Genomic DNA, 20,826 nt, shown 5'->3' with positions numbered 1-20,826 from the left:
TCTCGTGTACGACTGTCGTGGCGTTATTCTAACGCATTACGTTCCTCCATGGCAGACGGTCAGTGCACAGTATTACTGTTCTTTTTGGAGCATCACCTGCAACCAGCTTTGCGAAAGAAGCGGCGACACCTGCGCACGCACCCATCATTTTGCACGACAATGCGCGGGCGCATACAGCGCAAGCTATGACTGGTGTGACTGGGAAGTACTGTACCATCCACCATACTCACCGTGACTTTGATTTGATTCCGAAGATGAAGGAACCACTTCATGACATTCGCTTCAGAACTGTTCCAGAGATTCGATAGGCAGTAGGCCGCTCGATTCGCACCATCAACAGAATAGACTCTGCTAACGGTATACTAGGCCTTCTGCGTAGCTGGCAACGGGTTCTACACAACGCTGGTGACGACTTTGGAGGACAGTAACAGGTGCAAACATGTAACTCTTTTGTATCGGTCGTGAATAACTAGTTGCCACTAATTCAGTTCCACCCCTCGTATTTGACCAGAAACAGCACCTGAGCAACGTCCTTAATTCTTCAAATTATCAGCCGCTGTCAGGACAGTGTTATGTGTAGATGTGACTACGTCATATAGGAGGTAAATGAATTCGATCGTGAGCAAACTGGTAGTTGCTTCCTTAACCAAGGGAGCCCAAGTGTTTGGTGTTTCAAGAGGCACCGTATCGAATATTTAGACTGCTTACAGGGAAAGTAAGCCGGCCGGAGTGGCCGTGCGGTTCTAGGCGCTACAGTCTGGGGCCGAGCGACCGCTACGGTCGCAGGTTCGAATCCTGCCTCGGGCATGGATGTGTGTGATGTCCTTAGGTTAGTTAGATTTAATTAGTTCTAAGTTCTAGGCGACTGATGACCTCAGAAGTTAAGTCGCATAGTGCTCAGAGCCATTTTGAACAGGGAAAGTATAAAAACATCACCCACTAAGCAACAATGCGGACGGAAGTGTGTGTTGAGTGATCGTGACAGACGATCATTGGAGAGGATTTTGATGAAACATAAGAGACCAACAGGTGCAAAAGTCACTGCAGAATGAAATGTCGCACTCGCGAACATTCTCAGCACCAAAACAACATGAAGAGAACTCCAGAAGCAGAGATTTGCAGGGTGAGCTGAATTACAAAACCATTCATCAATGATGCAAATGTCCGTAACAGCGAAACGTGTTGCCGAAGTCATAAAACTTGGACTATGGAGCAATGGAAGAATTAATTTGATCGGACGAGTCTTGTTGCATGCTGTGTCAAGCTTTTGGCCGAGTTTATCTCCCAAGAGTGAAATATGGCTGGCTTCGGTGACGGTTTTGTCAGGAATAACGTGGTGTTTCATGGGCAAGATCCAATTATTGCCAACGATTGCGTGACCATTTGGCCTAATCAGGTCCATTCCACCTCATCAGAGCCACCAATGTTTGCTCACCAATGGTGATGCTGTCTTCCACGACGACAGGGCCTATGTTCACAGGCGGCGCATCTTCCAAGACTGGATGAGGATAAATTCTCGCGTCTCCCATGGCTACCACAGTCACCAGATCTCAATATTATTGAGCCTTTGCGGGCTAATTTGGAGAGAAATGTGCGTGATCGCTGTACACCTTCCTGATAAAAAGTAAAGTATCCAGAAGAGACGGTCAGACGTCAAAGTAACTTGTACACAAACATGCCATTGGCGGTTATGCAAATGATGAGTGTTGCAACTCTCTGTGAGAGACAGAATGTCAGCCGAAGTATATTAATGTTTCGAATTCCCGGCGCCAGTAGCTCGATCTGTCGTGTGATGTCCCCTCTGGTTTGAGGCCACTAAGATCTTTGCTCGAGGCTGTTGATAGGCACGGGGTGTGTTGTGGCGTAGGGAGTTGAGTTTGGGAGTCGTAATGGAGCAAGGAGGACGGTGTGATAGGTCCGCCCTTGCGCAAGCGTTTTGGGGACGGAATCCGGCGAGCGGCTGTAGGACATATTTGTGGGCCGACTTGAATTGTGGCTGTTGTTTGCTTTTCCTGAGTTGATACTGGCCTTTATTGATTGTTAACAGGATATCTTAAAGTTGTGAGTCGATAGTGTTTCATGAGGTGGAGCGACAACGTGGTTCTTCTATGTTGTGGCCGGACCCCCCACCCCCGTCGTCACGCAGAACGTAGATAGTTGGGTTATAGCCGAGCCCCCCTGCCAAACGTCTCGCAACACCAGATAAGTAACTTCCTCTTGCAATACGGACAGGTGCCAGCTTCGAGAGAGATAGCTTCGAGCATTGCAGACGTTAATTATACTGGCTCAGGCGGTGCCTGGGTCTCAAAATTTGCAATTGCTGAGGCTATGTAATTGCGTTTGGCAGCCTAGTTTTCTTTCGGGCGTTTCGCCGTTGTTGTAGAGGCGATATCTTTTAGTGATGCGTATATACCTTTCGGCTAGTAATTGTCGCTTTCACGTCATTAACCTTGCTCTGTTAATATTTCTTTTGCAGGTCTGTACCGAGCGAAAAGGGCCTTGGAAGGCCGGTCCTCTCGTTGTAACCTCTTCTTGGCCTTCCTATTTGGTGTAGTCTAATGCTACTGGCGTATAAGCCTTCTGGTGCCGCCTGTGAGAATATAACTCAGGACCCCTGGTTTACAAGACCATTGCTCCACCCCAACCACGTTCTACACCATTGGAAACATGCTAGGACCATAACCCAGAGGTCTGTGGACCAAAACCATGCTCTGCAACCACTCCACAACTTCCTACGCCATAACACACCCCGTCCACATCAATAGCCTCGAGCAGAGGTCTTAGTGGCTTCAAACCAGAGAGACATCACACGACAGATCGAGCTAGTGGCGCCAGGAATTTGAAAGACGACGCCAGAAACACAGCCATGGCGCAATGTTGTTTATGTTTAGTACTACTTTAAGGTCTTTTATTGTGCATAAAGGATGCGAACAGTATTAGATCTTGACTGACCCCTGTGAGGGACTCAGAGATGACATATTCTTGTGAGACAGCGTTATCAAGACTTCATTTGGGCGACTGGTCGAATCGAGCGATATCACGATTTGCTGGGCGTTCTAATTTGGCAGTGGCCTGATGTTGGACTTCATGGGAACACGAGGGCAGGTGTATTCATCGTCAGTTTCCTAATCGATCATATGTGACCACCTGGAGGAAGGATCTCCGTATTGTGCATCAACCACATCGTAACCCTTTCACATCTGCACCCGCCATCTAACAACAAGTAACGGACTCCCGGAAACATTCTGTGCCACCTTGCGCCATTGGTCGGAGACTAACACCAAACTACTAGGGAATTACCGTGCCATGTGTGGTCTGCTGTCAACACCACAATACAAACGGGTGGGTTTGGTGTGGCGCCGTGACCAGGAAGCATGGATTGCTGATGAATGGAGTTGCGTTGTGTACAGCGATGCAGTCCCGTGGACGAACATCGTCGGAGAGTATGGCGGCGACACGGAGAGAGACCCCATTCTTCCAGTGTTTTGGAGAGGCGTAGAGATATTACTCATGGTGTCATGATGTGGGGAACCATTGTGTATGACGCGAGTTGATGGCTCGAAGGTCACTCTGATGGAAAAACGGTACGTCACAGACATCATGCGTCTTCCTGTGTTACCTCGCATGCGAAAGTATCGTGCTTTTCACTTGCAGCAACCAATAAGTAAAGATTTCAATATTCTAAAGTTGCTCACATTAAATAGAAGTATGGCATTAGATGTACAGCTTTTAAAAATGATTTGCAGAAAATGCTACCCTTTCTCTACAGTTGAAGATACAGAAAATGTATGTATTACACGTTTTGCCCAATTTTTAAATTTACTAAGCCGAAAAACGTTGTCAACTCTCTAATGTCTTGTTTGTATCGTGAGTTAGTTGATAAAATTGAACTTTTACAGTGCTCACAATTCGAAGACAGGCGCACTGCAGGAAACATTTCAAACTGGGTAAAGTCTGTTATTGTCAAAAACAACATCGATTATAAAATCACCTTCATGATGACAAACAATGCGTCAAATATGAAATTAACTGCAATGCTTCTCAAACTTCCACATATCGCATGCTTTGCACATCCTTTAAACTTCACTGTGCAACATGCAGTTCAGAAGTCGTTGCGGAAACCGTTGAGAGGTCAAAATAATTATGTTTTCTTAAAGAGAGGACCTTCCCTTTAAATAACCTTGCTGAAATGTAAGAAAATTTAAAATGACCCAATGAATCTGAAAGAAGATGTCCCAACCAGATATAATTACGAAACGTTGCAATGATTTACTTTAAATAACGATCCCATAACTTCTTGCTTCACTTTTTTAGGTGGAAAAGCGATCACCTTAAACTTGAATGATACAGAGTGGGAGATAATGCAATAGGCTTTACAGATTTTCAAACTTGTCGATGAGATAACCAAAGAAGTGTCGTTAGAGAAAGCAGTCTTAGATTCAAAAATGAAAATCTTGCCAAGATTAATGGAGCAGCAACTGAAATCTTTTAAAGACAAAAATAAAGAATGTCCTCAAGAAATAGTCACTGATATATAATTTCCTTAAATGGTTATCAAAGTTATTTTGGGTCATCTCCAGGAACGAACTGACTGGTTAGGCAACGTTACTGTACCCCAGATTCAAAAGGAAAGGATTTTCAGCAGACAAAATATTTCAAGATTATTGTAAGAAGGCTATTGCAGAAATGAAGGCGTTAATTGTCCAACAGAAAAAAAACACAGTTCGTTTCTCAACCAGTTACCACCGTAATGCATGAGATTCCTTCAACCTCAGAGGAATTTGATGAAACTATTGGTCAGGTTCAAGAAAGTCACAAACCAGGAAGTACAACAGTTGTCGACTTGGACAAATATTTAGTGGAAGGATATTGGCCTAGAAACAGAGATCCCTTAAACTGGTGGGAAATAAAACCATTGCTATGGTCAACACTGTATTAACTGGTTCTAAAAGTGTTATGTATCACAGCGGCATCAGTGCCCTGTAAATGAGTGTATTCCAAAGCTGAAGAAATATGCACTGAGAAGAGGAACGGACTTACATCGAGTAAAATGGGTCAGATTTTATTCATAAATGACAATGTTGATTAATTTCTCCTTTTTGGGTTCATATATGGTAATAGCGACTGTAAATGGCAACTGCAGATACACTTTAATTACAGTTATAATTCTTATATTGTATTTTTTCCAATAAAAGTATCAGAAAATAACAAAAACCAGCCTTCATTCTTAAAATTTTTCCACTTGATAAAAAATATTTAGGATTTTGTCACAGTGTTTATTATTTTTAAAGCAAAAGATATTTAAAACTTTTATATCTCAGAATTACTAGGGACGTTAACATAAAATTATTACTCCTCATTTAAAATAGGACCAGATCAGATAAAATGCAGGTTTAGCGATATAAATTAAAAAGGAAATGTGCCATCCCTTTACTTATTTTGAGAATGAGTGGTGAGTCATGAAAAAGAACTAGTTCATTCCAGTGAGTAAACAGATCTGATTCGATCTCTGAAAAGAACAGTTTTGAACATCGTCTAATTTGGTCAGAGCATGCGCAGAGTGCCTGCTACAGGGCGGTCTGGCGGGTAGCCTATATTAGGCGAGAGAGCTGAGGGCGCCCGACTGTTTCTGCCCTAGGGGCAGTGGCCGTGTTGGAACAGGTCATCTAGCAGACAGATCTTTAAGAAAGTATTTAACCTGGGTGAAAGAACATAAACCCTGACAAGCAATCACCAACAAAAAACTTGTGATAGGTACCATACTTCAATGGTCGCCCGAGTATTCACGTCAGTCTGCAGGTGCTTGTAGCGAAAGGTGTAAAAACTGATTTTCCACACAAATGAGTAATGGAATTAGAAATAGATCGGTCTTCTCATCACAGTTCAATTGTGAACGGGACAGTGTGGCTGGCGTACACTGATCAGACTGTCAACATTCCTCAGAGTCTCTTCACATTCAGACTGTGTGTGTCTTGTGAACCAATCTAGTGGGGTTCTCAGCCCAGGGAGTTTCTCACTGAATTCGTGCACACGATAGCGACGTCATTTCGACGCTATTATCAAAGACAAATCCGTGAAGGACGGTCTCGCAATGGTCGCCCTCGGTCAACAAAACAATCTGATTACCGCTACCTAAATCGGTATTATGGATACCGAGGAGAATGCAACGGAACTGCGCTCTGCATCATTGGAAGCAACTGGGAGTCCTGTGCCAACTGACACAGTATGCAACATTCCAGGGCAGATGCGATTTTATTGGCCACTGTCGGCTTTGGGAATGCACGACCTAATTTTGTTGGTCTGGCTGGTTGTGATATTATAGGGTTCGGTCGTAAAGTTCCTCATTCAGAAACATAGATTTAGCACACAACTAATCTTTAACCGTAACAAATGAATAAATAATTCAGTGAAATATATTTAAATATGAGTATTAAGACCATTCAACAAGAATCGAGCCGGTAGCTGTAAAATTAAAACCGCTGAACGAATGGTAATGCCATTGTCTACGGAACATGATGTGGTCCGTGTTAGTGTGCTGAGACTCCATACTCATCGCTAGAGGTACATGGGCGCACATTACAGTTGCAAAGTTACTGTAGACTATCGTAACTAAGCCTAGACTACGGTAGTTTTTCCTATTATTTTTGGCCAGTAAAGGTCGTAAGGCGTTATCTGTACGTCAACTGTCCGCCCCAATAGCTGAACGGTCAGCACGATGGAATGCCACGCACGGGGGCCCGGGTTCGATTGCCGGCTGGGGAGGGAGATTTTCTTCCCTCGAGGACTGGGTGTTGTGCTGTCCTCAGCACCATTTCAACCCCATTGTCGACGCGCAAGACACCCAATGTGGCATCGCACTCAATAACACCCGCACTTGGCGGCCGAACTTCCCGCCTGGGAACTCCCCGCCACTGATACCATACGTCCATTTCCATTTTTTAGTACTTTAAGTGTGTTGCATACCTACTGTTGCGTATTCGATCAGTATCTTACTAGATTACCCTGGAAACAGGAAACGGTGAACCGTCTAGGAGCTGACTGAGGATATACGAAGGTTGGAATTGTAATAGTGGCAACTATTTATTTACAGCTCGTACAAAATAGATACGTGTTTCAAAGTTTTACTGACGTTCAAAGTAGTCACCAGCATTGTGTATAATCCGTTGCCAGCGATGTGGAAGTCGTAGGATACTCTTAGCAGTGCCAGTTGTGTTGACAGGTCGAGCGGTGCGGTCCATTGCTCGACGAATTTGTAGCAGTTCTGAAGCGAATGCCGTGAAGTGTTTCCTTCAGTTTAGAAATCGAGTTGAGCTTACGAGGGCTTAAGTCAGGGAAGTGCAGTAGGTGATACAGCACTTAGCAGCCCCATCAGTCAAACAAATCAGTAACAGCTTGCACAACACGTGCTTGGGTATTGTCCTGCGAAATGATGGTCAGGTCTGCAGAAAGTGTCCTCACTTCTGTCTCTATGCTGTTATTTTTGGAACACAGCCTACGACCAGCAATTTCACTACGAGCCGTTTGTGTGGTACAGTGTCAAAAGGATGAGATTAGAGAGCTCGTGGCTCGTACCGAGGCATGTAGAAAGATGTTTTTCCCTCGCTCTATTTGGTATATAAAAAGAGATAAGTAACATAATAAAAGATACTCCCTGCTATGTACCATACGATGACTTGCGGTGTATGTATGTTGATGTGTAATATTACGTATACAGATGTAGGTAGCAGTCAGGAATTGCACTATTATCAATTGGACTGCAGTTCGCCTGTTCTATTTTAGTAACGGCAAAAGCAGCCTGATTTCTTTCAGCTGATTCCAAAGAGATGCAACTGATTTGCAACACCCTATTTATCTGTTGTCGCAGAGCTAAGCCAAATCTATCCATAGACGGTACATACTGTTTTGGTTGGCAGGAAAGCCAACGCCGTGTTACTAGAGGAGGCCGAAAGGCACGCGTTTTAGCTCACGCAGGCTGGCGTGAGGTCTGGAACAGGATAAAGAAATTAGAATTTAGGAAAACGGACGTAGCTGGTGGAATACTTAACTCTAATCAGTTAATGAAGAACGTCGGTCTTGACGGTACATGAATCAATATCAATAGTAACTGATAATGGCGCCTTGCTAGGTCGTAGCAAATGACGTAGCTGAAGGCTATGCTAAACTATCGTCTCGGCAAAAGAGAGCGTATTTTGTCAGTGACCCATCGCTAGCAAAGTCGGTTGTACAACTGGGGCGAGTGCTAGGAAGTCTCTCTAGACCTGCCGTGTGGCGGCGCTCGGTCTGCAATCAGTAATAGTGGCGACACGCGGGTCCGACGTATACTAACGGACCGCGGCCGATTTAAAGGCTACCACCCAGCAAGTGTGGTGTCTGGCGGTGACACCACACATACCTCCACGAATTTAGAGCAACTAAGGAAAATTCAGAAAACAGATAAAAAAGAACGATAACTGGTTTGAAACACATCCTGACATTATTTAGTTCTGTGGATGTGTGTTAGAAATTATAATATCCGCATGTTCTATAATTATAATTATCACATGTGGTAGGTCAGATGCGTTGTAGTCAAAATTACGTAATACACTGAGGTCATAAAAATCATGAAACAGCGATATGCACACACACAGACAGCGGTGCTACGCGTACGCACGGATTAGTAAAAGGGCAATGCATTGATCGACGTGCCATTTGTAATCAGGCTGTTCATGTGAAGAGGTTTCCGACGTGATCATGGCTGCCCCACAGGAATTGACAGACTTTGAACGAGGAATGGTAGCTGGAGCTAGACGCATGGGACATTCTACTTCGGAAACCCACAGTGCCAAGAGCGTGCCGGTAATACTAAATTTCAGGCGCTACTTCTCACCACGGACAGCCCAGTGGCGACGGCCTGGAGTTAACGACGGAGATCAGCGGCGGTTGCGTAGGATTGTCAATACTAACAAAAATGGTTCAAATGGCTCTGAGCACTATGCGACTCAACTTCTGAGGTCATCAGCCCCTAGAACTTAGAACTACTTAATCCTAACTAACCTAAGGACGTCACACACATCCATGCCCGAGGCAGGATTCGAAACTGCGGTCGTAGCAGCAGCGCTGTTCCGGACTGCAGCGCCTAGAAGCGCTCGGCCACAGCGGCCGGCTGCCTTTGCCAATAGCGCGACATCGCCTGCAGCACCTCTTCTGGACTCGTTACTGGAGAGCCGTGGACTGGTCAGGTGAGTCTCGATTTTGTTGGTAAGAGTTGATGGTTGGAGTCGAGTGTGGAGCAGACCCCACGAAACGTGAACCCAAGTTGTCAACAAAGCACTGTGCAAGCTGATGGTGGCTCCATAATGGTGTGGGTTGTGTTAACATGGAGTGGTTCTCTGGTTCAAGCGAACCGATAACTACTGGAAATTCTTGCGTTCGGCTACTTAGAGACCATTTGCAAACATTAATGGACTTCATGTCCCGAAAAAACGATAGAATTTTTATGTATGACACTGCGCCATGTCACCAGGCCACAACTGTTTGCAATTGTTCTGAAGAACACTCTGCAAATTTCGAGCGAATGACTTGACCACCCATCGAACATTTATGAAAATAACCGATAGGTCAGTTCGTGCACAGAACCCTGCATCGTCAGTATTTTCGCAATTATCGATGGCTCAGCATTCTTGCAGGGGACTTCCAGCGACTTGTTGAGTCCATACCACGTCGAGTTGCTGCACTACGCGAGACAAAGGAGTCCGACACGATATTAGGAGGTATCCCATGGCCTTTGCCACCTCAGTTTAATGCTCGTATGTGCTTCAAACACAGAAGCTACAAATGCAGTACGAGTAATGGTTACATACGGCTGCTAGCGAGCGTGAAGTTACACTACTGGCCATTAAAATTGTAACACCACGAAGATGACGTGCTACAGACGCGAAATTTAACCGACAGGAAGAAGATGCTGTGATATGCAAATTATTTGATTTTCAGAGCATTCAAACAAGGTTGGCGCCGGTGGCGACTCCTACAACGTGCTCACATGAGGAAAGTTTCCAATCGATTTCTCGTAAACAAACAGCAGTTGACCAGCGTTGCCTGGTGAAACGTTGTTGTGATGCCTCGTGTAAGGAGGAGAAATGCGTACCATCACGTTCCCGACTTTGATAAAGGTCCGATTGTAACCTATCGCGATTGCGGTTTATCGTATCGCGACATTGCTGCTTGCGTTGGTCGAGATCCAATGACTGTTAGCACAATATGGAATCGGTGGGTTCAGGAGGGTAATACGGAACGCCGTGCTGGATCCCAACGGCCGCGTATCACTAGCAGTCGAGATGACAGGCATCTTATCCGCATGGCTGTAACGGATCCTGAAGTCACGTCTCGATCTCTGAGTCAACAGATGGGGACGTTTGCAAGACAACAACCATTTGCACGAACAGTTCGACGACGTTCGCAGCAGCATGGACTATCAGCTCGGAGACCGTGGCTGCGGTTATCCTTGTCGCAGCATCACAGACAGGAGCGCCTGCGATGGTGTACTCAACGACGAACCTGGGTGCACGAATGGCAAAACGTCATTTTTTCGGATGAATCCAGGTTCTGTTTACAGCATCATGATGGTCGCATCCGTATTTGGCGACATCGCCGTGAACGCACATTGGAAGTGTGTATTCGTCATCGCCATACTGGCGTACCAACCGGCGTGATGGTGCCATTTGTAACACGCCTCTGTCACCTGTTGGTAGCACTGACGGCACTTTGAACAGTGGACGTTACATTTCAGATGTGTTACGACCGGTGGCTCTACCCTTCATTCGATTCCTGCAAAACCATACATTTCAACAGGATAATGCACGACCGCATGTTGCAGGTCCTGTACGGGCCTTTCTGGATACAGAAAATGTTCGACTGCTGCCCTGGTCAGCTCATTCTCCAGATCTCTCACGAATTGAAAACGTCTGGTCAATGGTGGCCGAGCAACTGGCACGTCACAATACGCCAGTCACTACTCTTGGCGAGCTGTGGTATCATGTTGAAGCTGCATGGGCAGCTGTACCTGTACACGCCATCCAAGCTGTGTTTGACTCTATGCCCAGGCGTATCAAGGCCGTTATTACGGCCAGAAGTGGTTGTTCTGGGTACTGATTTCTCAGGATGTATGCATCCAAATTGCGTGAAAATGTAATCACATGTCAGTTGTTGTATAATATATATGTCCAATAAATACCCGTTTATCATCTGTATTTTTTCTTGGTGTAGCAATTTTAGTGGTCAGTAGTGTTAAAAAGTAAAGGATTCGTGGAGATGCAGAAGTAAAAATAAAAGAGTCTCTTTTGAGAAGGTACACTGAATAGAGAAAAAAAAATTTGCTTAGTTCATAGTGTTCTATTATGTGTGAAAAATTGCCCTTTAAAGTTTGGCCCCATCTTTATGGACGCACTGTGTGTACTGACCGTAGATTCCTGAATTTTGTGTCATACGTAGATTTTGAAGTTCCGGCACGCTCAGAACGGTGCAGTAAATGTTTAGGTCGTCGGCTGTCGGCAAAGATAGGTGGCGGCGCCCTGCCGCAGGGAAGATGTCGCCACAGTTAAGTTGTCACCCTGCGGCGCTGCTGACGCAGGCGTGCTCCATCTGCGGGCGACGCTTTTGTCCTGCGCGTCGCGGCAGCCTTTATCTGACGCCGACGCTGGAAGAAGATGGCTACGCGCCGCCTCCGTCTCTACCTCCGTCGCCTGGCGACAGTTGCCAGATAGCGCCAGGTGACAATGGTGTGGCGCCAGTACAGGGGCGCGGTGCACGAGGAATTCTTCTGTCGCTGCGCTCCGCACAAGTCGTGACAGCTACCATCTGCTACTGATCTAATTCTTTTCTCGACTTTCAGTGACTTTTTGTAATCATAGTGGGACATCTCTTATCGAATTCAAATCAATTTATAGTACTACTATTTGTACCGAAAGTATTTATACATTTACTCAGTAAATAGTGAAAGCCAGTTTTTTGCGATCTTTCCAAAGCGTTTCATTGCGAAGATCATGTTACCCTCTCAACAAATGAAGTCTTAAGGACTTTGTGGCTTTACAAACAAGTAGTGTGAGTCATACTTAACTGACAGATTGCAAAAAGGTTGTGCTAATAATTCAAACAATGTTGGAAGGGCCCAGGAAAATTTAGTGACTGAAGAGAAACCATATATGTCGTCCCACAGGGTTCAAGTTTAGGGTTCATACTTGTTCCTTATACAGGTATATGTGGAGGAGTCAAATGAAAACCGAACAACCGCCACGACGTGACCACGAAATGGTTCCATTCAAAAGTAATCACCACATGTGTTAAGACATTTATCCCACTGTGAAACGAGACTGTAAATTTGTTTTTTGTAGGACGTGGTCGGCTGCTGACCCCTCTAGCCCTTCCTCGTCCGATGAATTGACGTCGACGCATATTCTTGTTCAGGGCACCAAAGATCTGAAAATCACACAGTGGAAGATCCGTGCTGTACAGAGGATGTTGAAGTGTTTCCCATCCGAATCTCAAAAGAGTAAGCTTCGTCCTGTTGGCAGTGTGGGGTTGGGTATTGTAGTGCAACAGGATGAACCCCACCGACAGCATTCCTGGGCTGCAAAGTGTCTTCACAGCGCTGCACAGCGATTGGGGATCTTTGCTCGACGAACTCGACGAACAAAGGACCCCTGTAGTCGAATGAGAAGATCATTATGGCCTTACTGGAACTTATGTGAACAGCTCTGGATTTCTTTGGCAGGAGAAATGTTGGATGGTTCCAGTGTTGGCTTTGTTATTTGCCCTTAGGCTCGAAACGGTGGCACCACATAAGGGTCATAATGACCACCTCCTTCGACTGCAAGGACCCTCTGCTCATCGAGTTCCTTGAGTGTGGAACCACAATCTATGTACATCGCAGTGAAGACACTTTGCAAAAACTATGCCCCACCATGAAATCAAAACGCACGGGAATGCTGTCTGACGGAATCATTCTGTTACACGATAACACCCGCCCCCACACTGCCAAACGGATGAAGGCTACGCTTCAGCGTTTTGGTTGGGTAATACTGCAAAATGGCGCTGAGCACTATGGGACTTAACATCTGAGGTCATCAGTCCCCTAGAACGTAGAACTACTTAAACCTGACTAAGCTAAGGACATCACACACATCCATGCCCAAGGCAGGATTCGAACCTGCGATCGTAGCGGTCGCGCGGTTCCAGACTGAAGCGCCTAGAACCGTTCGGCCACAACTGTCAGCGGTCGACAGCGCTCCATGTCTCCCAGTGGTAATTCCATGGTTCCTTTGTGCCCAGAGTTCGGTATTCATTTCACTGTTCGGCATATATATCACCTTTAACAACACAATAAATTTATGTGCCTTGATAGAGCTTTTATGAAATAATGACCAGTTTCGATAGGTCAAGCAGTCGTCATCGTATGTCGTAATAGTGAATTAATTCATCGCATGTACTAGATACACGTACTGATTCGTTGAAACTACTAGCCGCTACCTGTCACGTTCATGAAGCAGGACTGGCACTTTTTGCAGACGATACTAGTATCTTTTTATACTAAAAGACTCAGAAAATATCTCTGAACAACCTATGAAATTTTGTTGGTGATATCAGGTATCCCATTAGAGAGAAAGTAGTAACAGAAATGCATAATGATGTTTTCAAAGAATTATTAATTCTTCCAAATTGTACACCCTCTAAACTTTGAGAAATCGGGCTGCATTCAGTTTTGTAGGAGTCATAACAACAAATTATGTAGCACATGAGCAGGAAACAATAAACAGGCTAGAATACTACAATGATTTGAGCGTACATATTTATGACAACTTGAAGTGGTAGGAGCGTGTTAATGAGCTGCTCGAACATTTAAATTCAGCGCTGAATGTTTGTCAGCTGAATTAGTCCACATCGAAGTCGTCTTTCATTAGAAAGGTTGTAATGAAAGACGACACAAAATTATACTGAATAATGTTTATTTGAAAGAGGACATCTCAAATGAACAGGAAATGGTCCAGGTAAAAGACAGACAGAAAATACCCTTACTAAATGCAATACAGCTACGTTGAGACCGTTACAAGAATGGTAGCAAATTGCCCACTCTAAATAGTTATCAAAGATACGTGAAAATTAATATCATTTCGTAATCACAACATACGAAATATTAGCCAGCTCGAAACATTTCGGAGTTCAGCTTGATGATTCACAAAGAAACACACGCAGCACCAAAAATAGTAGCTCATACTCTATCTTCAGTTCCTTAATACAAGCGGAAAAAATTAGTGTCCTATTCTGAAGTACGTGTAAACCTCTTGAAATATAAAATCCCTTGAAAAGTTAGAGAACTGAAGCGGCCGCTCACCGCCAGAATCAATCACCTATACGACTGAATCACCCACATTAGCATAGACATGTCTGCCTACTCCCAGCACTTGACTCAAGTGTCAAGAATCTGTCCCTTGAGTTACACTCCTGGAAATTGAAATAAGAACACCGTCAATTTATTGTCCCAGGAAGGGGAAACTTTATTGACACATTCCTGGGGTCAGATACATCACATGATCACACTGACAGAACCACAGGCACATAGACACAGGCAACAGAGCATGCACAATGTCGGCACTAGTACAGTGTATATCCACCTTTCGCAGCAATGCAGGCTGCTATTCTCCCATGGAGACGATCGTAGAGATGCTGGATGTAGTCCTGTGGAACAGCTTGCCATGCCATTTCCACCTGGCGCCTCAGTTGGACCAGCGTTCGTGCTGGACGTGCAGACCGCGTGAGACGACGCTTCATCCAGTCCCAAACATGCTCAATGGGGGACAGATCCGGAGATCTTGCTGGCCAGGGTAGTTGACTTACACCTTCTAGAGCACGTTGGGTGGCACGGGATACATGCGGACGTGCATTGTCCTGTTGGAACAGCAAGTTCCCTTGCCGGTCTAGGAATGGTAGAACGATGGGTTCGATGACGGTTTGGATGTACCGTGCACTATTCAGTGTCCCCTCGACGATCACCAGTGGTGTACGGCCAGTGTAGGAGATCGCTCCCCACACCATGATGCCGGGTGTTGGCCCTGTGTGCCTCGGTCGTATGCCGTCCTGATTGTGGCGCTCACCTGCACGGCGTCAAACACGCACACGACCATCATTGGCACCAAGGCAGAAGCGACTCTCATCGCTGAAGACGACACGTCTCCATTCGTCCCTCTGTTCACGCCTGTCGCGACACCACTGGAGGCGGGCTGCACGATGTTGGGGCGTGAGCGGAAGCCGGCCTAACGTAGTGCGGGACCGTAGCTCAGCTTCATGGAGACGGTTGCGAATGGTCCTCGCCGATACCCCAGGAGCAACAGTGTCCCTAATTTGCTGGGAAGTGGCGGTGCGGTCCCCTACGGCACTGCGTAGGATCCTACGGTCTTGGCGTGCATCCGTGCGTCGCTGCGGTCCGGTCCCAGGTCGACGGGCACGTGCACCTTCCGCCGACCACTGGCGACAACATCGATGTACTGTGGAGACCTCACGCCCCACGTGTTGAGCAATTCGGCGGTAGGTGCTTGTACAGCCCTCTCGCAGTGTCCGGAGCAAGTATGGTGGGTATGACACACCGGTGTCAATGTATTCTTTTTTCCATTTCCAGGAGTGTATTTACCCGAAAAGTTCCACTCTCCACTTGAATCCCGTAGCGCTCTGCCACTGTTTAACTCTCATTGACTGAAAGCCATCCCCACCAAAAATACATCGATTTCAGCTCTACAGATTTCATTTGACTCAACTTTGACTGCTTTATGGACAAAACTAATATGTTAAAACAATTTTTAAACAAAGAAATGTCAAACATTCAGTTACACTCACAAAATTTATATTAAATATAAGTAATAGCTGGTTCATAAATAAATAACCAGTTTTCTTGCTAACGTGCGCTCACGTTAAAAGACTTCAGGTTATTGCTAAATATTATTTAAACAACTATTTATGCCTTTTTAACAAAAGCTTCTTTTGATTCTCTCTTCAATTGTGGTGTCCGCTAACACCTGCGATTGACCACTTTTAAATTAGCACACTCTTTAAATACAACTTGGAGTCAAAATTTAAATCAAACTGCTGGCAAAATAGTAAACTGTTCACTATATGAGCACAAAAATATGATAAAATGAGAACTATTCATGCAGTATTCATTTGCTTTGTAAATGTGGAAAATACGATGTTCTGACAAACATTTGCATAATGAAAAAGATATAAAGGACGTTGTAAATCAGTAAATAAAATAGATGCAGGTACGTAGCTTTCGGGTACGATAGCTATAGTGCAATGTTAACATCTGAGATATTTTTTGTTGAAATTGCATGGAGTGATTAAAAATTGTAAATTCGGAAGTCCAGTGTGTAAATGTTTATTCACTGTGAAATACGAACTTCTGTAGTTTTAATGATATCGAAATATGGTTGTGTCACTACATGCGCCTCATTGATCTGAAATCGCCGGTTATTCAGATTTCCATTAATGTTTGATGTGAGCTATTGACAAATATGAAAGAGCTGTACCGAGCGAGGTGGCACCCTGGTTAGCACTGGACTCGCATTCTGGAGGACGACAGTTCAAACCCGCGTTCAGCTATCCAGATTTAGGTTTTCCGTGATTCCCTAAATCACTCCAGGAAGATACCAATAAGGTTCTTTTGAAAGGGCACGACCGATTTCCCTCCGAATCCTTGACACAATCCGAGCTTGTGCTCTGTGTCTAATGACCTCGATGTCGACGGGACGTTAAACCCAATCTTCCTTTCTTCCTTCCTTCCTTCCTTCCTTCCTTCCTTGGTTCTTTCCTTCCTCAGAGAGCTTCAACTTAGCCATCTTTAGATTGTCTGAAACTCCATTTCCTGGAGCATTGTCTGTCCTCCCATGCGAACATCCGTCCCCAAAATTCTCAGTACTGAAATTTTCCCATATCCGATCCTTTGCTGAAGCCCTTGCAGCTGGCGCGGCTGAGGCAGTCGCCTAGCCGGAAGCCGAAACAGTCGCGGGGCGCCCTGAGAAAAATGGTTCAAATGGCTCTGAGCACTATGGGACTTAACTTCGGAGGTGCGGTTCTAGGCGCTACAGTCTGGAACCGCGTGACCGCTACGGTCGCAGGTTCGAATCCTGCCTCGGCCATGGATGTGTGTGATGTCCATAGGTTAGTTAGGTTTGATTAGTTCTACGTTCTAGGCGACTAATGACCTCCAAAGTTAAGTCGCATAGTGCTCAGAGCCATTTTTGTAGCGCCTAGAACCGCTCGGCCACTCCAGCAGGCTTAGGCTGTGTGGTGACGCCATTGTTTACTCTGTGTGTGTGTGTGTGTGTGTGTGTGTGTGTGTGTGTGTGTGTGTGTTTTTGTTTCCGCATGTGCCCTGTATACTGAAGTTTTAAATTTCGTACCACAGTGCTCTCAAAGACTGGGTGTGCTCTTGCCCAAATATCGGCGGTTGTCGAAGGCGTTACCTGGCAGCATTCCCGTAAGTTGTTTGTAACATTTTAAATTCTTGAACAAATCATAATTTTCGTCATTGCTTCTTCGCTGAACAGCTTGAAAAGGACGCAAGAAGAGACTGCATCCTTCTCCCCTTTTAATTCGAGAATCTCTCTCTTATTGCTGCAGCCTTTCGTTTTTATCTAATATTGTACATTATCCTTCTTTCCCTATAGCTACTACCTACTTTTCTGAGAATTCCTGACATGTTTCACCATTTTACATCTCTTTTTCTGCGTCATCAAATCCTGTGCCGTGCTTCCGTTACCAAGCGCAATATCTGAACTGCCTTTCAGGTTCCTTTACCCTTTCTAAAGCCAAACTGGTCATCTAAGAGATCCTCACTTTCCTTTTTCCATAGTTCTGCATTTTGTTTGTGTCCGCAAAAAAAGTACGCAGCAGATGCAGAGCACAGCGATGCACTAGTGCTATTGGCCCCAGAAGAGAGTTCTCCAGCAGTACGGCAAACAGCGCCGTGGCCGCTGGAGGAGCCCTAACCACTGTTGTCTGGAGCACCTCGCGAGCACTCGCCGGGGGTCTGGAGCCGCTGGAACAGCCACTGGAAGTCGGCAGGCGGGCCGAGTCGCACACTCGTAAAGCACGTCCCTCGGCGAGTCCCGCGATGCTCGCAAATAAAAACCGGCGGCCGCAGAGTCCAGGCCGGGCCGGGCCGGGCCGGGCCGGGCAGCGCCGGCCGCTGTCGTTTTATTTTCTCCATTAGGGGGACCGCCGCAGAATGGCCGCAGCGCGAAAAATAGGGCGGTCTCTGGTGACCGCAATAAAGAAGTCGAGCAAGCGCTCTGAATTAGCACACCAGTCTTCCGCTCCAATGGTATAAAAAAAAAAACCTCGGACAGGAGCACTTCTCTGTACGTCAATTTCACACTTTAGACGTTAGCGTAATGTTTTTCATAAATTACACTACTGGCCATTAAAATTGCTACACCAAAAAGAAATGCAGATGATAAACGGGTATTCATTGGACAAATATATTATACTAGAACTGACATGTAATTACTTTTTCATGCAATTTGGGTGCATGCATCCTGAGAAATCAGTACCCAGACAACCGCCTCTGGCCGTAGTAACGGCCTTGATACGCCTGGGCAGTGAGTCAAACAGAGCTTGGATGGCGTGTACAGGTACAGTTGCCCATGCAGCTTCAACACGATACCACAGTTCATCAAGAGTAGTGACTGGCGTATTATGACGAGCCAGTTGCTCGGCCACCATTGACCAGACGTTATCAATTGGTGAGAGACCTGGAGAATGTGCTGGCCAGGGCAGCAGTCGAACATTTTCTGTTTCCAGAAAGGCCCGTACAGGACCTGCAACATGCGCTCGAGCATTATCCCGCTGAAATGTAGGGTTTCGCAGGGATCGAATGAAGGGTAGAGCCACGGGTCGTAACACATCTGAAATGTAACGTCCACTGTTCAAAGTGCCGTCAGTGTGAACGAGAGGTGACCGGGACGTGTAACCAAAGGCACCCCATACCATCACGCCGGGTGATACGCCAGTACGGCGATGACGAACACACGCTTCCAATGTGCGTTCACCACGATGTCGCCAAACACGGATGCGACCATCATGATGCTGTAAACAGAGCCTGGATTCATCCGAAAATGTTGTTTTGCCATCCGTGCACCCAGGTTCGTCGTTGAGTACGCAATCGGAGGCGCTCCTGTCTGTGATGCAGCGTCAAGGGTAACCGCAGGCATGGTCCCAGAGCTGTTAGTCCATGCTGCTGTAAACGTCGTCGAGCTGCTCGTGCAGATGGTTGTTGTCTTGCAACCGTCCCCATCTGTTGACTCAGGGATCGAGACGTGGCTGCACGATCCGTTATAGCCATGCAGATAAGATGCCTGTCATCTCGACTGCTAGTGATACGAGGCCGTTGGGATCCAGCACGGCGTTCCGTATTACCCTCCTGAACCCACCGATTCCATATTCTGCTAACAGTCATTGGATCTCGACCAACGCGAGCAGCAATGTCGCGATACGATAAACCGCAATCGCGATAGGCTACAATCCGACCTTTATCAAAGTCGGAAACGTGATGGTACGCATTTCTCCTCTTTACACGAGGCATCACAACGACGTTTCACCAGTCAACGCCGGTCAACTGCTGTTTGTGTATGAGAAATCGGTTTGGAAACTTCCCGCATGTCAGCACTTTGTAGGTGTCGGCACCGGCGTCAGCCTCGTGTGAATGCTCTGAAAAGCTAATCATTTGCATATCGCAGCATCTTCTTCCTGTCGGTTAAATTTCGCGTCTGTAGCACGTCATCTTCGTGGTGTAGCAATTTTAATGGCCAGTAGTTTATCTGTCCACGAAATATGAATTCTGAAAGAAAAGACACGTCCGAGTAGGAGATGGGCTCTCTAGGTTCCGTACAAACTTAATTAAATATATAGATGATAATAATGATAATAATAATAATAATAATAATTTCATGTGGCTTGATCCGTCGGACGTGTTTCTACTGAACACCACTCCGGCGACTTTCATGGCCTCCAGTTTTCGGACTGATGAAAGGAGACATGCAGCTCAACGTGTCATCTGAATCACGGGTCGTTTCTGGCGGTTCCTCACATCCTTGGGAGTTGAAGACTACGTTAAGACGAGGACTGAAAAACCCGTCGACCGACCGAAATTCGATACCGTGACCTCTCGGTCTGCAGACTTGAGCTTTACCTTTGAACCACTAGGCCCAACATGTATGTAAATAGTCCGTCTATAAATTTTGAGGAGTGAATTTGCATTTGACGTAAGTGACCGTATCCTTTGATTGCCTTGGCTTACCAGTAAACCGACTCAGCAGATACACTTCGATTTAGATCGGCTTTGACTATGTAGTAGTGTAGAGTAAAATAAGACACATTTTTAAACGTAGCCATATTGCCGTAAAGAGGGTGGAACAACCTGAAAAAAATTGAGTGTAATAGGCCGTAAAGAATACGGTTCAAACAGTAACACACATGAAAAAGTCGAAAGTTCTATAGTTTCCACTGTACGTTACAATGGTGTATCCAGATTTGTCGAAAAAGTCACCTTTCTTCCGAAGTCTCTCTGATCTACTATTCTGCTTTTCGTTTCGACGTCTGACTGATAGTAAAATATATAGCATCGGTAATACCAAATTCAGTCGTGTAGGATGAAGTTGTACTACAAAGACGAATTTGTCGGAAATAAGCTAGAAATTTTCTATATGAAAGGTCAGTCAGCATTTTTTTAACGCGAACAGTTCTGCCTCTTTCTCATTACTGTACACATTTACAAGAATGCTACAGCAATAATGTAGAAACAGTTTC

This window comes from Schistocerca piceifrons, chromosome 1, assembly GCF_021461385.2.
Source record: "Schistocerca piceifrons isolate TAMUIC-IGC-003096 chromosome 1, iqSchPice1.1, whole genome shotgun sequence".
In the NCBI taxonomy this organism is placed as follows: Eukaryota; Metazoa; Arthropoda; class Insecta; order Orthoptera; family Acrididae; genus Schistocerca; species Schistocerca piceifrons.
The sequence above is the reverse complement of the archived record's forward strand: the minus strand, read 5'-3'. Positions refer to the sequence as shown.